Here is a 22,218-nt window from a genome sequence, read left to right as displayed (position 1 = left end):
ATCTCATTGTACTCTCTTCGGCCGCAGAGCGGCGTATTGTGCTGCTGCCAGCCTACCTGTTCCACAGGTTTTAAAATCATAATAAAGAAAAAAAAAAACTCGCCAGTTATTCGCACGCCGGAGATCATCGCCATCAGTGTCTCGTGTGTGTGCCTTCGTTTGTGTTTAGTGTTCTTTCGTCGTCACGCCACCACTGTTCACGTGTGCCGTCGCCGTCATCCATGTTATGTGCGCCGTGTCAACTAGTGTTAGTGATGTTTCTCGTCCAGCGTGAACGGCTCCACGTTTTTTTGTTTTTTAGTGTCTACATTTTTTGCCCGCCGTTTTGATTGTATTCTCTGTGCCACCTATATGTAATACTTATTGTAAAACTCAGGCTGAAGAGCGGCGTACTATGCTGCTGACAGCCCGCCTTTGTATAAGGTGATCAAAATGACAATAAAGAAAAAAAAAAACTCGCCAGTCGGGAAGTCTGGCAGTCGGAGCGAGTCTGGTCAGTTGGTCGCCGGGTCAGTGTGGGGCGGTCAGTGTCTATCTGTCGTCGGAGTGCTAGTATGTCTGTCGCTCGGATCAAACTTTAAGCCAGAAAATGAGAGTCTTGCCACTCCGCCAGTAACAGAACTCAGCTAGTGGTCGCCCAGTCGGGGCTGAGTTTCTGCATTTGAGTCTGCGCGTTACACCGCCAGTCTGCTCGCGTTGCTCGGGCAATGGTCATTGGCGATTGGATCGGTCGGTTGGTCCGTCGCGCGCTGAGACGCGTGATGACTTGTCCGTCTTGGGCGTCGGCGCGTGTGAGGTCGCCACGTGAGTCCAGTGGGCCGCGCCGTGTAGTCTGAAGAGTGGCTTCGCGACCGACACGAGAGTAACAGGAGCCAACCCACGACATCGAGCTGGCCGGTGCGAACTGCTACGCCGTGAGACGGGAGATCGGCGCGCCTTCCTGCGTCCGTTGAAGAGGCTGGCAGCGGACGGTTCGGGAGAGCGTTTTGGGAGTGCTGCGCCAGGTCTCCGCCAGATATCGCAGTTTATTAGGAGTTAAATGACTGGAGATATGCTGTTCATCTACTTGTTAAATTCTACTTGTTTTGATGGTCAGTCTCTCGTCCCCAGCTTGCTCGTCTATCTCTCGTCCACATTTGTTAGGCAGCTAGTGTCTGTCTGTCTGTCGGTCGGCCATACGTTAATAGCTGCCTCTGTCATGTTTGTCGGATTCCGTGTTAACGAATTTATAGAATTAAGGTGTAAAGGCCGAATTCCTGAAAAATGTTTTTATCTTGCCAATCATCTTACGAGGCGGTATATGTGTAATGTAGAGTATGTTGTACATTTTATGTAAGTCTGAATTTCATGGGTTTTATTTAAATAGTCGTTTTTATAAAGTTGCCACCCTTCCACCGTAAGAGTCCTTTTAAAAACCAATTGCACTTTCGGTGGCAAATAATTTCTTAGTGTGAGTGTTTGTACCATTTCCATCCATCTTACGGGGTGCATAGTTAATGTGTTTGTGTGAGTTGTTAAAATTTTTAGTTTAAAGTAATCTGGTGCGTTGCAGATTGCACCAGTGTAGTCTGTCAGAGGTTGTTGTGAGCGGTCATGACTACGGCCGTGTTGAAAGGGAGCGGCAAGCTTCTCACCCCGAAGGCACTGTCAATATTGTTCTTTCTGCCTTTAAATAAAATTGTAACTTGATATTTCGAGGGTGCTTTTCTGCTTATAAATTTTAAATCTGTTTTGAAAAGGCTTTATGAATAAAATTCCCATTTGTTAAAGGTAATTTGACTTTCATCAGTTACTCCCTGGCAACTACTTCCACGCTCACCTAGTGTGATTAAATGTGTTAATCTTCTTGATGAATTGCTAGTAAGTAAAGTAAATTCTTTAAGAAAAGATTTTGAAAGTAAATTCACGGTTCAGTGAGACATGCGGTATGAGGACAGAGGCAGCTGGTTCCCGAGTTTTACGTCAGAGTCTTTCAAAATGCAACGTATTCGCCTTTTTCGTGCTCCGACGGGAACACTTTTCATTTGGTTCCCTTCTTTTCCCTGCTGCAGCAGGGTGTGCTTATTACATAAAACGAATTCTTTAGGTCAGTACAGCTTTGACAGTTTATTTACATTATTCGACACATTTATATACTGAAACACATGTAAACATATGTATGCATATACAGGATGTATCATAATTAATGGCGTAAACGCACACAGTTGAAAGTGCACGATACTAGAAGCAAAAAAGTCTCAGTAAACACAGGGTAGAAAATGCTCACCTTAAGAGCTACGAGCAATTTTTCATCTTCTTATTGTGAAGCAAATCCGTTCTTCTGCAAGCTCTTTGCTTTCATATTTTGGGAAGTGGTAGTGTGGACCAAAACAAGAAAACAATGTCCTGTAAACATTTGCTCTAAAATGCATACCTTAAGAGATATGAGCATGTGCTCATCTTCGCTACTTGGAAAACAGCTCTTCTAATATTTGCGTCCATAGTACTACTTCCGAAAATGTGGAAAGCAAAGAACTTGCAGCAGAAGAGATTTGCTTGACAGTATGAAGATGAAAAACTGCTCGTAGCTCTTAAGTTGAGCGTTTTCTACCCTGTGTTTACCGAGACTTTTTTGCTTCTAGTATCGTGTACTTTCAACTGTATGCGCTTACGCCGTTAATTATGATACACCCTGTATAGAGTTAATACAAAATCATTTCCTTTACATTTCTTCTACATGCTTTGCTCATCGATCGCACTTCATCGAAAACCCTCGGTTTATATGTGTTTTTAAACAGTATACACATTATTACAAATATTTCACTGAATTTGCAGTTTCTTTACATAATTTTTGGAGGCCATCTTGAGGTTTATTAACACCTTTTTCACTCCATCTTTTCTCACTGCAGTATCACTTTGGGCATATTTGTATAGACGTGAAGTACCCATTATATAGAGACAATGCGTCGTAAAGTGTTATTGGTGACAAATGCTGACTAAAAGCATAGCTTGGTGGCCTCTGAACACTTGCGATGACACTATAGCCCTTGCCATTCATTCGATACGTCAGTTAAAACTACATTTACGCCTCAAACTGGATATTATGTGCGTATTTTACAGGCATAAGTACGGTAACTTTGAACGACTGCATCCCAGGAACAGATAATCAAGTCCAAAAAAGCTTCAAGGTTCCCCGAGAGCACCATATTAAGAATACATGGTAAAAGTGTCGACGATTTGCTATGAATGGAAATTATAGATGGGTCGGTCCCCACAATTGGTACCTTTTGTACCCATAAACCATGGTCTTCGGGTTTTTTCAGGAACCGCCTATGAACAAATGGTGCTATAATAAGCCGCTTCCAGTTCACCACAGACCACACTAACGCAAACGAACCAACCGATTTGCTCAGTTTGCCTGGAATTGAGGAAGTGTGTAATGATTAAATGTTTACACTGTACTATAGGATAGCTATACAGGTAGGTATACAAACGGTCGCTAGGCCAAGTGCTATACAAAATACGTGACCCCTTATCTCTTTGGATTCTGAGATATTACCCACTCAAATATTGCATTTTCCCGCGCGGCTTCTTGGAACATATTGGCAAGCAAGTGGTAATTCTTAGAGAGTGGCCAACTACACTCCTGGAAATGGAAAAAAGAACACATTGACACCGGTGTGTCAGACCCACCATACTTGCTCCGGACACTGCGAGAGGGCTGTACAAGCAATGATCACACGCACGGCACAGCGGACACACCAGGAACCGCGTTGTTGGACGTCGAATGGCGCTAGCTGCGCAGCATTTGTGCACCGCCGCCGTCAGTGTCAGCCAGTTTGCCGTGGCATACGGAGCTCCATCGCAGTCTTTAACACTGGTAGCATGCCGCGACAGCGTGGACGTGAACCGTATGTGCAGTTGACGGACTTTGAGCGAGGGCGTACAGTGGGCATGCGGGAGGCCGGGTGGACGTACCGCTGAATTGCTCAACACGTGGGGCGTGAGGTCTCCACAGTACATCGATGTTGTCGCCAGTGGTCGGCGGAAGGTGCACGTGCCCGTCGACCTGGGACCGGACCGCAGCGACGCACGGATGCACGCCAAGACCGTAGGATCCTACGCAGTGCCGTAGGGGACCGCACCGCCACTTCCCAGCAAATTAGGGACACTGTTGCTCCTGGGGTATCGGCGAGGACCATTCGCAACCGTCTCCATGAAGCTGGGCTACGGTCCCGCACACCGTTAGGCCGTCTTCCGCTCACGCCCCAACATCGTGCAGCCCGCCTCCAGTGGTGTCGCGACAGGTGTGAATGGAGGGACGAATGGAGACGTGTCGTCTTCAGCGATGAGAGTCGCTTCTGCCTTGGTGCCAATGATGGTCGTATGCGTGTTTGGCGCCGTGCAGGTGAGCGCCACAATCAGGACTGCATACGACCGAGGCACACAGGGCCAACACCCGGCATCATGGTGTGGGGAGCGATCTCCTACACTGGCCGTACACCACTGGTGATCGTCGAGGGGACACTGAATAGTGCACGGTACATCCAAACCGTCATCGAACCCATCGTTCTACCATTCCTAGACCGGCAAGGGAACTTGCTGTTCCAACAGGACAATGCACGTCCGCATGTATCCCGTGCCACCGAACGTGCTCTAGAAGGTGTAAGTCAACTACCCTGGCCAGCAAGATCTCCGGATCTGTCCCCCATTGAGCATGTTTGGGACTGGATGAAGCGTCGTCTCACGCGGTCTGCACGTCCAGCACGAACGCTGGTCCAACTGAGGCGCCAGGTGGAAATGGCATGGCAAGCCGTTCCACAGGACTACATCCAGCATCTCTACGATCGTCTCCATGGGAGAATAGCAGCCTGCATTGCTGCGAAAGGTGGATATACACTGTACTAGTGCCGACATTGTGCATGCTCTGTTGCCTGTGTCTATGTGCCTGTGGTTCTGTCAGTGTGATCATGTGATGTATCTGACCCCAGGAATGTGTCAATAAAGTTTCCCCTTCCTGGAACAATGACTTCACGGTGTTCTTATTTCAATTTCCAGGAGTGTAGATTACAGTACAGCAATCTGCTCCAATCGGCTGTATTATGTTTGCTGTTGTATGGAGGCACGGCGAAGCTGCCCCGAATTTGATTGTGGCAGTACTATTCGCAAGTGTTTTGCTCGGCATGGTCATGGTGGAACAGAGTATAACTTTATGATTGTTCAAAATGGTTCAAATGGCTCTGAGCACTATGGGACTCAACTGCTGTGGTAATCAGTCCCCTAGAACTTAGAACTACTTAAACCTAACTAACCTAAGTACATCACACACATCCATGCCCGAGGCAGGATTCGAACCTGCGACCGTAGCAGTCGCACGGTTCCGGACTGCGCGCCTAGAACCGCGAGACCACCGCGGCCGGCTTTATGATTGTGAAATTGTAAATACGACGAGACCATTGTTCGATGACAGTGTACTATTGCGTCTTTTGTGTAACTGTATTTTCTGTTCTGGTGTATTTCCTTAACTGCATTTTCTTATCTTCAATATACTAGTAGTTATAGTTATGTATGGTTGTGTTGTCTGTAGCAGCCATGTGTTGGTGGTAGTACATCGTAGGTAAATATAGTGAATGAGCCGCTTGTACTGGTTTATTTTACTATGTTCTCGTTAAGTTACTGACGGGTAGAAGGTTATTTTTTCTTCTGTTTGGTGCCCACATGTAATGTAACCGCAGGGAGCAACAAGCTGTCACTTCATTTTGGATCCCTCTTGTATGGTCATTCTGGATCGAAGCAAGATTATTTCGTCTGTATAACGTATGGATGCATTTGTTGTTCATTGTGAGATAACCTTATTCCATTTCTAATCTGACAAAATATTGTTACAATTTCACGTCTCGTTAGATTCCTGAAATTATTATTCTTGAACTGAAGCTCATTGCAAAGACTAAACAGTCTTATAGGCTCTGTGTTGTAATCTGTACATATCTACATATATTATAAAAATGTATGTATGTGTGTGTTCCATATCTCCTCCTAAACCACTGGACCGATTTCAACCAAACTTGATATCATTGTTTGGAAAAAATCGCTGTGAGGATAAGGATGACGTCTTATCAAAGGGATGTGGTGGGAAAGGAACATAGCCCACGATGCGTGAATAGCCAGACTTTATTCGTCCAGTATTTGAGAAAGAGAACATTTAGTGACTTGTAAAAGCTTTGAACATTATGTAAAAATCTTTACGAAACTTTTTCTCGCTGACGACTCCTACAAAATAATGAAAGGAAAAAAATGTGTCACTTAATACATTTCCGCTGTTGATGTAGTGAAACTGTCGCATAAGGCATGACGTTTTAATGTATTACTTCCTTACTACTAAACTGTATTCGCGACACATTTTTCAGGCCATATTCACATAGAATGAAATTTTCACTCTACAGCGGAGTGTGCGTTGATATGGAACTTCCTGGCAGATTAAAACTGTGTGCCGGACCGAGACTCGAACTCGGGACCTTTGCTTTTCGCGGGCAAGTGGTCTACCGACTGAGCTATCCAAGCACGACTCACGCCCCGTCCTCACAGCTTTAATTCCGCCAGTATTTCGTCTCCTACCTTCCAAACTTCACAGAAGCTCTCCACAATATCCTGCGAGGAGAGCTTCTGCGAAGTTTGGAAGGTAGGAGACGAAGTACTGGCGGAATTAAAGCTGTGAGGACGGGGCGTGAGTCGTGCTTGGGTAGCTCAGTTGGTAGAGCACTTGCCCGCGAAAGGCCAAGATATCAGGTTCGAGTCTCGGTCGGGCACACGGTTTTAATCTGCCAGGAAGTTTCATATTCACATAAATCACTGAATATTATTGGATATAGGTTCTGTCTTTTATGCAGAAACACCATTTTTTCTTGTTATGGAAACATGTTTCGGCACCTCTGTCAAATCTTCAGTGGGTTTTGTTTGTTAAAAATTGTAAAAAGTGAACATATTTTAGATTGTAGTTGATGTAATAAAATGAAACCTAAGGGAAGTTGTTGTTCGTATTTGTTCTTATTGTGATTTTACATTATATGATTTTGCAGGACAATGCATGTGGTGTTCTCCACAGATAGCTGTCTTTAGGCCTCATTTTGTTAGATCAGCTACAACCTAAAATTTGTTCAATTTTTGCGGATTTCAATAAACAAAACCGAGGTGCCGAAACATGTTTGGATAACAAGAAAAACGGTGTTTTTGCATAAAAAGCGAAACCTATATCCAATAATTTTTACTGTGAACACGGAAAAATAAAAAAAATACAAGGGCTGCAAATCCAAAAGACGAATATCACTGAATATGCCTGCAAAATTATATCATCGTACGACACATAGTTCAGGAGAACTGTCGTCATAAACAGTGAAATGAGTGAAAAACTGCCCGAGCATGCATGACGTTCAAATTCATTACTTGTTTATTGCTAGGTGTATTCGTAACATATTTTTAAGACAGTGTTCACGTGTACTACTGAATGTACCTACAAAATTACATCATTGTACGAGGAGATATGACGTCATAAACGTTGAGATCTGTGAAAGCATTTGCTAGACATACTGGTGAATTATGTGTACAAATACGAGTGAAGTATATGTGAAATAAATGTGACATGCACTTACGTGGCCAACGTCACGAGTAAAAAGCTCCTTGTGAACCCCTAGCTTGAATTCAACCAAATTTGGTACACATACTACCTACTAACTGGAAAGAAATACAGTGGGGTAGGAGTGATAAGGTGGACAGAGCAGGAGGAGATGGACAGACAGGGAAGGGAAAGGAGGAGATGGACGCAATGGGAGGGGGGGGGGATGGCAAGAGAGAGGAAGAGGGCAAATGGACAGAAAGGGAAGAGAAAGAATTGCAGAGAGAAAGGAGATAGCAGATGGCCAGGGAGGAGGATGATACGTAGAGAGAGAGAGAGAGAGAGAGACAGAGAGAGAGGGTGGGGAGATGGACAAAGAGAGGGGTGTAGGAGATAGAGGGAGTGAGAAGGAGATAGTGGGGAGGAGAAGATGATGAAGGGCGAAGGAGCAGATGGACACTGGGGAAGGAGTAGACAGAGAGAGAGTTTGGGGGACGGGCTAGAGAGGGTGGAAGAGAAGATGGAGAGAGATATGGGGGAGAAAGACATGGGAAAATAGATGACTGGAATAAATACATAACTGAGCAACGCTGCATACTGAGCTAGTTGTTTGGAATTTACGCCACTTCTACCCTGCTATCAGCTCGCATGGGTTTTGCTGAAAGACATTGATTCCGCAGAGTAGAAACGATATCCACCAACAAATTTTCGGAAGTTTTTTCTGTATCATTTCTACATCTACATCTACATCTACATCTACATCTACATCTACATCTACATCTACATGATTACTCTGCAATTCACATTTAAGTGCTTGGCAGAGGGTTCATCGAACCACAATCATACTATCTCTCTACCATTCCACTCCCGAACAGCGCGCGGGAAAAACGAACACCTGAACCTTTCTGTTCGAGGAGAAGAGAGAGAGTGTGTAGGTATAAGGGACCCGCGGTCTCCGGTGGCGCGTCTCAGAGTTGTTGTTGTTGTGGTCTTCAGTCCTGAGACTGTTTTGATGCAGCTCTCCATGCTACTCTATCCTGTGCAAGCTTCTTCATCTCCCAGTACCTACTGCAACCTACATTCTTCTGAATATGCTTCGTGTATTCATGTCTTGGTCTCCCTCTACGATTTTTACCCTCCACGCTGCCCTCCAATACTAAATTGGTGATCCCTTGATGCCTCAGAACATGTCCTACCAACCGATCCCTTATTCTGATCAAGTTGTGCCACAAACTCCTCTTCTCTCCAATTCTATTCAGTACCTCCTCATTAGTTATGTGATGTACTCACCTAATCTTCAGCATTCTTCTGTAGCACCACATTTCGAAAGCTTCTATTCTCTTCTTGTCCAAACTATTTATCGTCCATGTTTCACTTCCATACATGGCTACACTCCATACAAATACTTTCAGAAACGACTTCCTCACACTTAAATCTATACTCGATGTTAACAAATTTCTCTTCTTCAGAAACGCTTTCCTTGCCATTGCCAGACTACATTTTATATCCTCTCTACTTCGACCATCATCAGTTATTTTGCTTCCCAAATAGCAAAACTCATTTACTACTTTAAGTGTCTCATTTCCTAATCTAATTCCGGCAACATCACCCGATTTAATTCGACTCCATTCTATTATCCTCGTTTTGCTTTTGTTGATGTTCGTCTTATATCCTCCTTTCAAGACACTGTCCATTCCGTTCAACTGCTCTTCCAGGTCCTTTGCTGTCTCTGACAGAATTACAATGTCGTCGGCGAACCTCAAAGTTTTTATTTCTTCTCCATGGATTTTAATTCCTACTCCGAATTTTTCTTTTGTTTCCTTTACTGCTTGCTCAATATACAAATTGAATAACATCGGGGATAAGCTACACCCTGTCTCACTCCCTTCCCAACCACTGCTTCCCTTTCATGCCCCTCGACTCTTATAACTGCCATGTGGTTTCTGAACAAATTGTAAATAGCCTTTCGCTCCCCGTATTTTACCCCTGCCACCTTCAGAATTTGAAAGAGAGTATTCCAGTCAACATTGTCAAAAGCTTTCTCTAAGTCTACAAATGCTAGAAACGTAGGTTTGCCTTTCCATAATCTATTTTCTAAGATAAGTCGTAGGGTCAGTATTGCCTCACGTGTTCCAAGTAATAACTTGATTATGATTTATTCCTTTCTGACGCCAGTTAGGTTTGCTTCTCTGAAAATACTTTCAAAATAGTGGTGAGACCTTTAATATGCAATCACCAACGTACAAAAAACACAAAGTAATGTAATATCACTAAAGCAATCCTTTCAGCTGTGTACCAGAGTTAACGTACAACTAACACCTTTGTAAAAGAAAGCACCAGAGACAAAACCGATCAGCACTGAACACAAGCTACTGGGCGAACAGTAAAGTGGACCTTACTGCTATCATGAGCAAATTCCGTGAGTCACAGCAACGGGCGTGTTTTTAGACAAGATACACACCGTCCATATTTCTATTGTTGTTCGGGTCTAAGGCTTCCATTCAGAAGATAATAAAACGCAAGTCGAAGTTTCAAATTTCACGTTCAGGAAATCGTTCACACAGGGGAATAGTACAAACATACCGTTATTTGACTATTGGACAGACTCCCAAATGGACGACACAGTAATAAGCATCTATGGCGTAGAGAAACAACTGAAATATTTGAAAGTAAATAAATAACCAGGTCCAGATGGAATCCCAGTTCGGTTTTACAGAGAATTCTCTACGCCATTGGCCCCTTACCTAACCTGGATTTATGGTGAATCTCCCGCCCAGCAGAAAGCCCCAAGCGACTGGAAAAAAGTGCAGGTGACTCCATTTTATAAGAAGGGAAAAGAGCGGACCCGCAAAATTACACACCAATTTCCGTAAGTTCGCTATACTGCAGACTCCTTTAACATATTCTCAGTTGGAATGTAACAAATTTTCTTGGGACTGAGAAGCTTATTTCCACGAATCAGCACGGTTTTAGAAAGCATCGCTCATGCGAAACACATCTTGCCGTTTCCTCATGTGATATACTGCGAAATATGGATGAAGGGCAACAGGCAGATTCCATATTCCTAGATTTCCGGGAAGCATTTGATACCGTGTTCCATTGCAGAAGGTACGATCATATGGAATAGGTTCACAGATATCTGAGTGTCTCGATGACTTGTTACGTTATAGAACCCAGTATGTTGTCGTCGACGGTGAGCGTTAATCGGAGACAAGGGTGTCGTCAGGAGTGCCTGAGGGAAATGTGACAGGAGCGCTGTTGTTCTCTGTGTACGTAAATGATTTGGCGGACGGGGTGGGATTCGGGAGGACGACGGTTCAATCCAGCGTCCGGCCATCCTGATTTACAGGGTGTTTCAAAAATGACCGGTATATTTGAGACGGCAATAAAAACTAAACGAGCAGCGATAGAAATACACCGTTTGTTGCAATATGCTTGGGACAACAGTACATTTTCAGACAGACAAACTTTCGAAATTACAGTAGTTACAATTTTCAACAACAGATGGCGCTGCGGTCTGGGAAACTCTATAGTACGATATTTTCCGCATATCCACCATGCGTAGCAATAATATGGCGTAGTCTCTGAATTAAATTACCCGAAACCTTTGACGTGTCTGGCGGAATGGCTTCACATGCAGATGAGATGTACTGCTTCAGCTGTTCAATTGTTTCTGGATTCTGGCGGTACACCTGGTCTTTCAAGTGTCCCCACAGAAAGAAGTCACAGGGGTTCATGTCTGGCGAATAGGGAGGCCAATCCACGCCGCCTCCTGTATGTTTCGGATAGCCCAAAGCAATCACACGATCATCGAAATATTCATTCAGGAAATTAAAGACGTCGGCCGTGCGATGTGGCCGGGCACCATCTTGCATAAACCACGAGGTGTTCGCAGTGTCGTCTAAGGCAGTTTGTACCGCCACAAATTCACGAAGAATGTCCAGATAGCGTGATGCAGTAATCGTTTCGGATCTGAAAAATGGGCCAATGATTCCTTTGGAAGAAATGGCGGCCCAGACCAGTACTTTTTGAGGATGCAGGGACGATGGGACTGCAACATGGGGCTTTTCGGTTCCCCATATGCGCCAGTTCTGTTTATTGACGAAGCCGTCCAGGTAAAAATAAGCTTCGTCAGTAAACCAAATGCTGCCCACATGCATATCGCCGTCATCAATCCTGTGCACTATATCGTTAGCGAATGTCTCTCGTGCAGCAATGGTAGCGGCGCTGAGGGGTTGCCGCGTTTGAATTTTGTATGGATGGCGCATGAGACGATACGTGGACGTTGGCGTCATTTGGACCGCAGCTGCAACACGGCGAACGGAAACCCGAGGCCGCTGTTGGATCACCTGCTGCACTAGCTGCGCGTTGCTCTCTGTGGTTGCCGTACGCGGTCGCCCTACCTTTCCAGCACGTTCATCCGTCACGTTCCCAGTCCGTTGAAATTTTTCAAACAGATCCTTTATTGTATCGCTTTTCGTTCCTTTGGTTACATTAAACCTCCGTTGAAAACTTCGTCTTGTTGCAACAACACTGTGTTCTAGGCGGTGGAATTCCAACACCAGAAAAATCCTCTGTTCTAAGGAATAAACCATGTTGTCTACAGCACACTTGCACGTTGTGAACAGCACACGCTTACAGCAGAAAGACGACGTACAGAATGGCGCACCCACAAACTGCTTTGTCTTGTATATCTTTCACATCACTTGCAGCGCCATCTGTTGTTGAAAATTGTAAGTACTATAATTTCGAAAGTTTGTCCGCCTGAAAATGTACTGTTGTCCCAAGCATATTGCAACAAACAGTGTATTTCTATCGCTGCTCGTTTAGTTTTTATTGCCGTTTCAAATATACCGGTCATTTATACACCCTGTAGGTTTTCCGTGATTTCCCTAAATCGCTCCAGGCAAATGGCGGGATGGTTCCTTTGAAAGGGCAAGGCCGACTTCCTTCCCTATCCTTCCCTAATGCGATGAGACCGATGACCTCGCTGTTTGGTGTCTTCCCCCAAACAACCCATCCCAACGGGGTGGGCAGCAGTCTGATGTTGTTTGTTGATGATGCTGTGGTGTACGGTATTGTGTAGAAGTTGAGTGATTATAGTAAGATACGAGACGACTTCGACAAAATGTTCAGTTGGTGTGATGAGTGGCAGCTAGCCCTAAGTGTGGAAAAAATGTAAGTTAATGCCGTTCAGTGGGAAGCGCAAACCTGTAATGTTCGGATAGAGTGTTGTTAATGTCCTGCTTGAAGTCGTTTAAATATCTGAAGGCAACATTGCAAAGCGACATGAAATGGAAGAAGCATGCGAGAACTGTGGTAATTAAGACGAATGGTCGACTTTGGTTCACTGGGAGAATTCTAGGAAACTGCGGTTTTCCTGTAAAGGGGACCGCAAATAGGACGCTATTCTTGTGTAGTGCCCGACTGTTTGGCATCCGTACCAGGTCTAATTAAACGAAGACGTCGAAGCAATTCAGAGGCAGCCCGCTGGATTTGTTACCGGTAGGTTCGAACAACACGTAAGTGTTACGGACATGCTTCGGGGACACAAAAGGGAATCCCTGGAGGGAAGCTGACGTTATTTTCGAGATACACTGTTGAGAAAATTTAGAGAACCGGCAGTTGAAGCTGACTGCCGAACGATTCTACTGCCACCAACATACATTGCGCGTAACGACCGCGAAAATAAGAAACGAGAAATTAGGGCTCATACGGAGACATATAGACAATTGTTTTTCCCTCACCGTATTTGCAAGTGAAACAGCAAAGGAAATGAATAGTAGTGATACAGGGTACCCTCCGCCAAGCACCGTACGGTGGGTTGCGGAGTATCTACACTACTGGCCATTAAAATTGCTGCACCAAGAAGAAATGCAGATGATAAACGGGTATTCCTTGGACAAATATATTATACTAGAACTGACATGTGATTACATTTTCACGCAATTTGGGTGCATAGATCCTGAGAAATCAGTACCCAGAACAACCACCTGTGGCCGTAATAACGGCCTTGATACGCCTGGGCATTGAGTCAAACAGAGCTTGGATGGCGTGTACAGGTACAGCTGCCCGTGCAGCTTCAACACGATACCACAGTTCATCAAGAGTAGTGACTGGCGTACTGTGACGAGCCAGTTGCTCGGCCACCATTGACCAGACGTTTTCAGTTGGTCAGAGATCTGGAGAATGTGCTGGCCAGGGCAGCAGTCGAACATTTTCTGTATCCAGAAAGGCCCGTACAGGACCTGCAACATGCGGTCGTGCATTATCCTGCTGAAATGTAGGGTTTCGCAGGGATCGAATGAAGGGTAGAGCCACGAGTCGTAACACATCTGAAATGTAACGTCCACTGTTCAAAGTGCCGTCAATGCGAACAAAAGGTGTCCGAGAGGTGTAACCAATGGCACCCCATACCATCACGCTGGGTGATACGCGATGACGAATAGACGCTTCCAATGTGCGTTCACCGCGATGTCGCCAAACACGGATGCGACCATCATGATGCTGTAAACAGAGCCTGCATTCATCCGAAAAAATGACGTTTTGTCATTCGTGCACCCAGGTTCGTCGTTGAGTATAGCATCGCAGGCGCTCCTGTCTGTGATGCAGCGTCAAGGATAACCGCAGCCATGGTCTCCGAGTTGATAGTCTGTGTTGCTGCAAGCGTCGTCGAACTGTTCGTGCAGATGGTTGTTGTCTTGCAAACCTCCCCATCAGTTGACTCACGGATCGAGAAGTGGCTGCACGATCCGTTACAGCCATGCGGATAAGATGCCTTTCAACTCGACTGCTAGTGATACGAGGCCGTTGGGATCCAGTACGGAGTTCCGCATTACCCTCCTGAACCCAACGATTCCATATTCTGCTAACAGTCGTTGGATGTCGACGATCGCGAGCAGCAATGTCACGATACGATAAACCGCAATCGCGATAGGCTACAATCCGACCTTTATCAAAGTCGGAAACGTGATGGTAGGCATTTCTCCTTACACGAGGCATCACAACAACGTTTCACCAGGCAATATCGGTCAACTGCTGTTTGTGTATGAGAAATCGGTTGGAAACTTTCCTCATGTCAGCACGTTGTAGGTGTCGCCACCGGCGCCAACCTTGTGTGAATGCTCTGAAAAGCTAATCATTTGCATATCACAGCATCTTCTTCCTGTCGGTTAAATTTCGCGTCTGTAGCACGTCAACTTCGTGGTGTAGCAATTTTAATGGCCAGTAGTGTATGTAGACGAAGATGTAGATATTTTGGGTACAATGGAGGAACAAAGATAAAGAAGGAAGTGGAGCGAATTTCAAGTACGCTGTAATGTCCCACGGGAGACCGCGTGTCGCTTATTCCGAACAACCTCCGAAAATGTGACAGTGGATTTCGTTTTCTCCCTCTATACAGAAAATAATAGAGGACATTTGTTGGGTCACATCAAACCAGTCACAAGACTGATGACTTACCCCAAATAAGAACACACACACAGACTATAAAATCGAGTGTAATTTACAAACAACTTGGCAGTATAAGCCCACTTGTCTCTGTGAAGTTGCATTCCCTCTGGGCTGGATGCACGCGATGATTTGATTCGGAATGGAGTCATGAGACAGTTGTATTCTCTTCTGAGGTAAGTGGCCCACGAGGTTGTAACTGGTGCTCGACATCAAGGATACTGAGAGTGGGAGAGAGTAGAAGTCCTAGCTGGTCCCACACATGTTCTATGAGGGTCAGACTTTGGGATTTTGCTGGCCATAGGACTACCTCACCATCTCGCAGGCCGTTCACGGAGATACAGGCCATCTGTGCTCAAGCATTGGGCTATGCTGCCACGCTGTCACACGACCGAAAACACACGAGGATGCGGGAAGTCCGTGATGTACCACTTTGCGGTCAGAGTACAGTCACTACCAGCCGCGATTTTTGGACAACATGGTTGTGGAGATGAAGCAGCGATTAGTATGATTAATCAATTATTCAAAAACAGTCTTAATCGCATTTATTATTGTTTTACCGCCAACCGGTTTCAACCCGACGTAGGGGTCATCTTCTGGGCGTTTACACCATTGGTCGACTGCTGGTGGTGTCACTCCTGTCTACATAACGGCAGGAAACTATCAGCAGTCGACCAATGGAAGATGACCCCCTACGTTGGGTTGAAACCGGTTGGTGGTATAACAATAATAAATGCGATTAAGACTCTTTTTGAATAATTGATTACCAGCCACGACCTGAGGTCAAACTCAATGGCTCACTACACCAAGACGCCAGGAGTATTACTGCTGCGCGTCTCCAAAACAGTGGAAGGACGGGACCTCTGCCCAGGTCGCCGCCATAACCGTCGACCATGGTCATCCGCAGTAGTGCAGAACTGTGTGTGATGTCTGAACAGCCGGCAGGAGTGGCCGTGCGGTTCTAGGCGCTACAGTCTGGAACCGAGCGACCGCTACGGTCGCAGGTTCGAATCCTGCCTCGGGCATGGATGTGTGTGATGTCCTTAGGTTAGTTAGGTTTAATTAATTCTAAGTTCTAGGCGACTGATGACCTGAGAAGTTAAGTCACATAGTGCTCAGAGCCTTTTGATCTCTGAACAGCTACAGTCTGGAACCTCGCGACCGCTACGGTCGCAGGTTCGAATCTTGCCTCGGACATGGATGTGTGTGATGTCCTTAGGTTAGTTAGGTTTAAGTAGTTCTAAGTTCTAGAGGACTGATGACTCCAGACGTTAAGTCCCATCATGCTAAAAACCATTTGAACAATTTTGATCTCTGAACATTCATCGGCAGTAAATGTTTCCCAGTGAAGACACCACTCCATAGGCAGCCCAACAGCAGCCTGCACATGAGATAGTAACTCCCTATTCCCAGTTTTTCTAGTTTCCGGCTAATGGTGCGGTACGACACAGGGTGTTGGAGGGAGTCCATCAGATGTTCTCGGATGGTGGGCCCTGATGTGAAGCATGTATATTGTGTTCGGTTCACAATACGACGGTCCTCGCTTCTGGTGTTGAGACACGGTCGACCGGAACCTTGGCGAATGTACCTGTCCTCATTTTCCTATGCAGTCCAAAATAGGGTCACTGTCACATTCGAATCACCCACAAATCTGAATATCACGCGATTCGACCAGCCGGTCAAATGCAAACTCACAATATGGCCAATTTCAAGTTCCATCAGGTGCTGATAACGCTGTCTCATACGAGTGCGCGAGGTCTCCGTGTCCTTCACAGAGATCACTCAACCTAGATGTTGTTCATGTCTCTTGTATTCCCTACCAGGCCTGGTTGCAACACTAAACATGAGTAATGTTAAAGGAACATTGTACGTGTAAATAGTTGAAATTTGACATTTTCTGTTTCTACCCCATAATGTACTTTGGACTTTCCTGATCATTTTGCTACATAATACATTAAAATCAGACAATTCTGAGACCTGCAAATAATATTTTTAATGTTGGCGTGTGACTGTCAACTTTCGCGGCTATGCATATACTTCCACAGTTGAGCAGTCATATCTTGGGAACTACACGGTCTAGCAGGTTGTGAATTGCTTTGTTTTGTGCCTACTGCTACGAATAAACATATCAGTCCTTTGTTTCTCATACTAGTTTTCGTTGAAAGTAGTGTGATTATCGGCTACTTTTGTAGTAAGCTAACCTCTATTGCTTTTTATACGTAAATAAAATGACTAAGAGTAAAAGTAACTTCAAGAAAAGCAAATTTGCGGGTAACAGGTAGTGGAGGAATGGAGGTAAAAGGAGCAGTTAACATTTTCCAGCGTTTGCAGAAGGAGAGAGGTGTCAGATATATGAATTACATAAGTGATGGAGACAGCAAGGCTTTCATTGCAGTACAAAACAGTAAGCCATATGGTGTTCCTATACAAAAACTTGAGTGCGTAGGACTTGTCAAGAAAAGGATTGGAACACGTCTGCGTAACCTGAAGACCAGGCTGGGTAACACAAAACTGTCCGATGGCAAGACAATAAAATGTGCTGGAAGAATAACGGACAAAGTAACTGATGAATTACAGGAATATTATGGGAAGGCCATTAGAGATTAAAGGTGACAATTTAGAGAAGATGAAAAGAGCTGTGTGGAGCTCTTTCTTTCATCGAATATCAACCAATGAAAAGCCATGTCATGCTTTGTGTCCACCTCCACCAAACACTTGGTATAAATATAGACAAGCTGAATTTTCTGGCACCCTACATGAATTTATACATAAACATTCTCTTCCTTTGGCGGTAATGGAGGCAATCAAACCTGTTTACATAGATTTGGCAAATCCTGAGCTACTAAAGAAGTGTTTACATGGGAAGACCCAGAATGTGAATGAGTCCTTCAATAATGATGCGTGGTGCTGTGTGCCCAAAAATGTGTTGGCCTTATCACTCTTGTTAGCAGTGTCTGATGCTGTAATAACTTTTAATGGTGGGAACTATGAAAGACTTAAAGTTCTGGAGAAGTTAGGTGTAAGATTTGGACAGAACACAGCTAAAGGACTGCGGGAACTGGATGAGCTTCGTGTAAATAAAGCAGAGTTAGATGCTCAGCAAATGACAAAAGAAGCAAGAAAGAAAAGGAGGAGGCATGAACTGGGCTGTTGCGACACTGAAGAAGACACAGACTATGGGCCAGGGCAATTCTAGTGCATAAAAGACGCAGAAATGTAAGTCTGTATAAGCATTTGCAATAAAAAAGTTTTAAACCTCAATATCTTTGAACTACATTTTTTGCAATAAATGACCCGTTTTCTGAAAAAGTACGGATGGTAGAGACGTGAAATTTTCACAGCATGCCAAGTGTGAGGTTCAACACATATGGAACTAGAATAATTAAAATATCCTGACTTGTTTTGTTTTTATGTTCATTTATTTACAAAATTCTGTCAGAAAATTGAGTGTCTGAAAAAAGATAACATGACCCACAATACAATTTTATTAATAATTGTAGTTCAGTGTATCTAGAAAGGTGCATTCAATAATTATGGAAAATTGTCAGTTGGTGACTTAAAAAGTTTCCAAGATAATGGGTCACAAAATTCGATAGTTTAACATTGGCGGCATAGGGCATACAACGTCCCCTTAATGCACTCTGTTGGCTGCCGCATAGAGTTACAACTCTAATCGTTTACATAACTATCAATGGAGATTGGAAATTTATGGTAAGTTGCTATGGGACCAAACTGCTGAGGTCATCGTTCCCTAGGCTTACACACTATTTAATCTGACTTAAACTAACTTACGCTAAGGAGAGCACACACACCCATCCCATGCCCGATGAAGGACTCGAACCTCCGACGTGGGGGAGGCTCGCGAACCGTGGCAAGGCGCCCCAGACATTGAGGCTATCCCGCGCGGCACCGGTCAATGGTGTTTACGCGTGCAAAGAGACACTGACATTCTACCGTGTCTTCTGAATACTTCACATTTTTTGTCAGGCAGTCTGCATTAACTTATTATTTCTAGTTTTAGTGTTCTGTACCACAGTCGATAAAACAGATCCCTTGTATCATCATTTTGTTCTCCATCTATCTGTCTGTCTGGCTGTTAAAATCCTTTTTCTCAAGAACGGGTATCCGTATCAAGTTGAAATTGAAATCATGTACCGAGATCGACGATGCCTTGGCGCTGTGGGAGATTGAAGTTTCTGAGTTCAATACAATCAAAAGTTGCGGCCATTTACGTCACATATTTTCATACTCGAAAACCCACTCATCAAAACCGATAAGGTACTTCCTATGGGTCTAGAATCACGGAATTTGGCAAGAAGAAGGCATCACACTACAAGTAAAGGAAAAAATCCGAAATATGTTCTTTTGTTATTTCATCAGACGAAAAAATATGTCGTTCTTTATCCAACTGTGTCTGTCCGTTTGTCTGCTTAGACACCCTTTTCTCAGGAACGATTAGACATACCAAGTTGAGAGTTATTTCACATGCTAAGGTCTACGATCCCTTGGCGGTGTCAGAAATTGAAGCTTCTAAACCAAAGCACTCAAAAGATACGGCTGTTTATGTCTGACATTTTGATACTCGCAAGCTCACTCATCAAAACCTACAGGCTACTTCCCTTTGGCGTAGACTCATGAAATTCGGCAGTCAGAAAGCTTTCACAGTAAAAGTAAAGAAAAAATCCGGAAATTGTTAATTTGTAATTGTATCGCACAAAAATATAATTTTTTTGTCATTTGTCATCTGATTGTCTGTCCCTCTGCTAAGACCGTCTTTAAATCTCAGGAACGCGTAGATTATCAAGTTGAAATTTATGTCACGTGCTATTGTCTATGGTTCCTCGAATGCATCAAAAAGTTAAGCTTCTAATTAAATGTAATCAGTAGACGCGACCATTCATGTAACTAATTTTGGTACTCGCAAACTCACTCATCAAAGCCTATACGTTGGCGTAGAATCATGAAATTAAACATTCATAGTACCCATAAAGGAAATAATCAGAAGACTGTTAATTGTAATTATACCACACAAAGAAATATGATTTTCCTCATTTGTTATCCGACTCTCGAAAGTCTTGGAATTCCAAGGACCATTGTCTTGCCAGTATCAATGTCGATAACAGTAAAAATGAGATTGTAGATTCCCAGGATGGATGGATGAACTGTCTGTATACATAATTGTATTTGCGCAGCACTCGCAGTGCGTGAATCCTAGCCAATTTCTTTTCTACATGTTATGATATACTTTGAACGTTGGAACATCGGTCATAAGGCAACAACTGCTTGCTAATGTTGCAGTCTTTCTCTGGGCATTTTTATCACCCGTTGTAGTTTGCTGCAAGTCATTCCACCGACAACATTTTGTAATAGGGATGCTCCAGGCCTGCTTTTAATTTTTTCGCATGATTTTTACTTCTAAGTTTGTTACGAAGTTGGTATAGTGTGTAAGGTGTCCAGTTAGTTTAGTTCTTCTTATCTGTATCATGATAACCAATTTCATTTGCTCTTTAATTTGTCTTAGTATCTGTTCGTTTGATTTTCTTTCCACCAAGATGTTTTTGTGGCTCCTCTCAATAACCACATCCCTATTACTTCTATTTTTTTTCGTTTCCTCTTCCCCCGTGTCCAACCTTTGCAACAATTGCTTAAAGTTTGCAAAAACAGACATAATGTTTACAGGGATACCGCAATCACTTTTTATACACTGTTACTTATAATCCGTCTTGATTGCAAAATTTTTTATTCACATGATCGGTTTCGGTCCCTCTAGAACCATCTTCAGACCTGCAATTTCCGTTACAGGAGTATCCCGTCCACCCTCACCAACCTTCACATGCTGCGTCACATGGTTCTAGAGGTACCGAAACTGGTCATGTGAATAAACATTTTTGCAATCGAAACGGATTATAAGTAACAATTGCTTAAAGTGCTCAAAATAGATGTCCTGATGAATTCTCTGTTTTGACGTCGTTATCGGCTTTTCATTACCCTTATTTATGAGGGATTCTTTGCTTACTACAATTGTGTCATGATGGAGTCTAAGCTCTGTTTCCGTGCTTGCGGAAACTGAAAATGAGTTAAAAGGGTCCGTCTTCTTGCAATAACACAATTTTGTTTTGTTCGCCACAACATGGATTATACAACAAAATAAGAACAACAGCTCGTTTCGCAGCCAAACGTTAATCAAGTACAACTGAAGAGAGATCATCTGCAGTAACGATAAGCGTCAAATGGGGTTTGCGCCTGATTTTTTGCCTGAGTAAATAGTCTTAAGGTTATATTGTAGGTAAAAGTTGAGTACAGGGGTTGCCTTAATAGCGCTGCGTTGCAGATGTCATGGCGCATGAATACAGACTTCTGGCTGATTCCAAAATGGTTCAAATGGCTCTGAGCCCTATGGGACTTAACATCTGCGGTCATCAGTCCCCTAGAACTTAAGAATTACTTAAACCTAACTAACCTAAGAACATCACACACATCCACGCCCGAGGCAGGATTCGAACCTGCGAGCGTAGCCGTCGCGCGGTTCCAGACTGTAGTGCCTAGAACCGCTCGGCCACCCCGGCCGGCGGCTGATTCCATTTGACACTCAAAGACACATACGGGGTGTTCCGTAAGAGCGTGCAAAAATGTAACAGGAAACAGAGAATGCCCCACTGAACAATTTGAGGTCGGGAACCTGGGGTCGGAGAAGCGAGCTTAAGGAGATATGGAAGTAAACTTCTCTACCGCTTTGCCTAACATTACTGTTTTCCAGCTTATTTACAACTAACATGCGTACAAGTTTACACATAATGTGCTGTTTATTTACACTTACATTCTTTATTCCCTGCAGCAAAGGCCGGCCGGAGTGGCCGTGCGGTTCTAGGCGCTGCAGTCTGGAACCGAGCGACCGCTACGGTCGCAGGTTCTAATCCTGCCTCGCGCATGGATGTGTGTGATGTCCTTAGGTTAGTTAGGTTTAAGTAGTTCTAAGTTCTGGGGGACTGATGACCTCAGAAGTTAAGTCCAATAGTGCTCAGAGCCATTTCAACCATTTGACAGTGACGGATTCCTGACTGGAAACGGAGGAAGACGGGTCCTACGAACACGTGTCTGGTAATGCATCGTTGCCACGGTAGATGACGCTGGCGAATAAAAGTTCTTTGTGTGTTGGAGTCTGTGTGACTGACGTAAAGTAC

This window comes from Schistocerca nitens, chromosome 12 (assembly GCF_023898315.1).
Source record: "Schistocerca nitens isolate TAMUIC-IGC-003100 chromosome 12, iqSchNite1.1, whole genome shotgun sequence".
In the NCBI taxonomy this organism is placed as follows: Eukaryota; Metazoa; Arthropoda; class Insecta; order Orthoptera; family Acrididae; genus Schistocerca; species Schistocerca nitens.
This window is presented reverse-complemented; position numbering follows the sequence as displayed.